Genomic DNA, 2,500 nt, shown 5'->3' on the forward strand with positions numbered 1-2,500 from the left:
AGGTGGGATTACTGTTTGACATGACAATTGTGTGAGTGATGTAGATGTGTAAAGGTAGTTTTACTTGTCCAAAGTAGTTTGCTGACTTTTTATTGGTTGTGTCTGCCACATGAAAATCATCTTTAAAATCCTGCAAAAGAACGCAGTAGGTTCTACCGAGATTTGAACTCGGATCGCTGGATTCAGAGTCCAGAGTGCTAACCATTACACCATAGAACCTCTTATCTCACACTGAAAGTCCTCGGTATTACAACTTACTCCAAATCCCTTCTGCAGAGAGGCGTGTGACTGTCCCATTATCACACTTGTCAAATATGATGAATGATGTTTGAAGGTGTAGTTCTGGCGTGGTGCAAGTGGTACACGCGCCGGACATAGGTGCTACACTTTAAAGTAACCCATAAACTGAATCAGTAGTTTTTTCTCGCAATGTCATTTCTGTCTTCTCTCTTGCCAGAGGTGCTCGATACTGTCTTTTTATGCATATCATTAGCCATCTGATTTGTTTTTCTTTTCAACTGTAGTTAGGAAATGTATATTTCAGACGCTGTTATTTCAAAACGGCCATAATCATCAATGAAAGTGGCCTTCGTTTGCTGAAGTCATTGGCGCTTATCTTTCACGCACTTGAGGAATTTGGCAATATTCTACTTTAAAAAAGTAGGTCCCACCGAGATTTGAACTCGGATCGCTGGATTCAAAGTCCAGAGTGCTAACCATTACACCATGGGACCAGTTGAAGGACGTGTATAATGCGTATCGATAATTTTACAATGGAATCAAGAGCAAGCAACTTGGGACACACTCTTGTGTGTGTCTATCATTTATCATGTACTGGATTGATGAAAAAACATAAAGGTGGGATTACTGTTTGACATGACAATTGTGTGAGTGATGTAGATGTGTAAAGGTAGTTTTACTTGTCCAAAGTAGTTTGCTGACTTTTTATTGGTTGTGTCTGCAACATGAAAATCATCTTTAAAATCCTGCAAAAGAACGCAGTAGGTTCTACTGAGATTTGAACTCGGATCGCTGGATTCAGAGTCCAGAGTGCTAACCATTACACCATAGAACCTCTTATCTCACAATGAAAGTCCTCGGTATTACAACTTACTCCAAATCCCTTCTGCAGAGAGGCGTGTGACTGTCCCATTATCACACTTGTCAAATATGATGAATGATGTTTTAAGGTGTAGTTCTGGCGTGGTGCAAGTGGTACACGCGCCGGACATAGGTGCTACACTTTAAAGTAACCCATAAACTGAATCAGTAGTTTTTTCTCGCTATGTCATTTCTGTCTTCTCTCTTGCCAGAGGTGCTCGATACTGTCTTTTTATGCATATCATTAGCCATCTGATTTGTTTTTCTTTTCAACTGTAGTTAGGAAATGTATATTTCAGACGCTGTTATTTCAAAACGGCCATAATCATCAATGAAAGTGGCCTTCGTTTGCTGAAGTCATTGGCGCGTATCTTTCACGCACTTCAGGAATTTGGCAATATTCTACTTTAAAAAAGTAGGTCCCACCGAGATTTGAACTCGGATCGCTGGATTCAAAGTCCAGAGTGCTAACCATTACACCATGGGACCAGTTGAAGGACGTGTATAATGCGTATCGATAATTTTACAATGGAATCAAGAGCAAGCAACTTGGGACACACTCTTGTGTGTGTCTATCATTTATCATGTACTGGATTGATGAAAAAACATTGAGGTGGGATTACTGTTTGACATGACAATTGTGTGAGTGATGTAGATGTGTAAAGGTAGTTTTACTTGTCCAAAGTAGTTTGCTGACTTTTTATTGGTTGTGTCTGCCACATGAAAATCATCTTTAAAATCCTGCAAAAGAACGCAGTAGGTTCTACCGAGATTTGAACTCGGATCGCTGGATTCAGAGTCCAGAGTGCTAACCATTACACCATAGAACCTCTTATCTCACACTGAAAGTCCTCGGTATTACAACTTACTCCAAATCCCTTCTGCAGAGAGGCGTGTGACTGTCCCATTATCACACTTGTCAAATATGATGAATGATGTTTTAAGGTGTAGTTCTGGCGTGGTGCAAGTGGTACACGCGCCGGACATAGGTGCTACATTTTAAAGTAACCCATAAACTGAATCAGTAGTTTTTTCTCGCTATTTCATTTCTGTCTTCTCTCTTGCCAGAGGTGCTCGATACTGTCTTTTTATGCATATCATTAGCCATCTGATTTGTTTTTCTTTTCAACTGTAGTTAGGAAATGTATATTTCAGACGCTGTTATTTCAAAACGGCCATAATCATCAATGAAAGTGGCCTTCGTTTGCTGAAGTCATTGGCGCGTATCTTCCACGCACTTGAGGAATTTGGCAATATTCTACTTTAAAATAGTAGGTCCCACCGAGATTTGAACTCGGATCGCTGGATTCAAAGTCCAGAGTGCTAACCATTACACCATGGGACCAGTTGAAGGACGTGTATAATGCGTATCGATAATTTTACAATGGAATCAAGAGCA

The 2,500-nt window shown here is 40.2% G+C and overlaps 6 non-coding genes across 6 annotated transcripts; all 6 read right to left on the minus strand.

The window, feature by feature from the left end:
* Positions 1–147: 147 nt before the first annotated feature.
* Trnaq-cug lies at positions 148–219 on the minus strand. Its single transcript has one exon. It is a non-coding gene; the product is annotated as a tRNA-Gln (tRNA).
* A 443-nt stretch (positions 220–662) lies between these two features.
* Trnaq-uug lies at positions 663–734 on the minus strand. The gene has a single exon. It is a non-coding gene; the product is annotated as a tRNA-Gln (tRNA).
* A 269-nt stretch (positions 735–1,003) lies between these two features.
* On the minus strand, positions 1,004–1,075 carry Trnaq-cug. Its single transcript has one exon. It is a non-coding gene; the product is annotated as a tRNA-Gln (tRNA).
* A 443-nt stretch (positions 1,076–1,518) lies between these two features.
* On the minus strand, positions 1,519–1,590 carry Trnaq-uug. The gene has a single exon. It is a non-coding gene; the product is annotated as a tRNA-Gln (tRNA).
* A 269-nt stretch (positions 1,591–1,859) lies between these two features.
* Trnaq-cug lies at positions 1,860–1,931 on the minus strand. The gene has a single exon. It is a non-coding gene; the product is annotated as a tRNA-Gln (tRNA).
* A 443-nt stretch (positions 1,932–2,374) lies between these two features.
* On the minus strand, positions 2,375–2,446 carry Trnaq-uug. The gene has a single exon. It is a non-coding gene; the product is annotated as a tRNA-Gln (tRNA).
* Positions 2,447–2,500: the final 54 nt, after the last annotated feature.

The sequence above is a fragment of the Haliotis rufescens genome, unplaced genomic scaffold (assembly GCF_023055435.1).
Source record: "Haliotis rufescens isolate VD_foot unplaced genomic scaffold, xgHalRufe1.0.p SCAF_6, whole genome shotgun sequence".
NCBI classification, from domain to species: domain Eukaryota; kingdom Metazoa; phylum Mollusca; class Gastropoda; order Lepetellida; family Haliotidae; genus Haliotis; species Haliotis rufescens.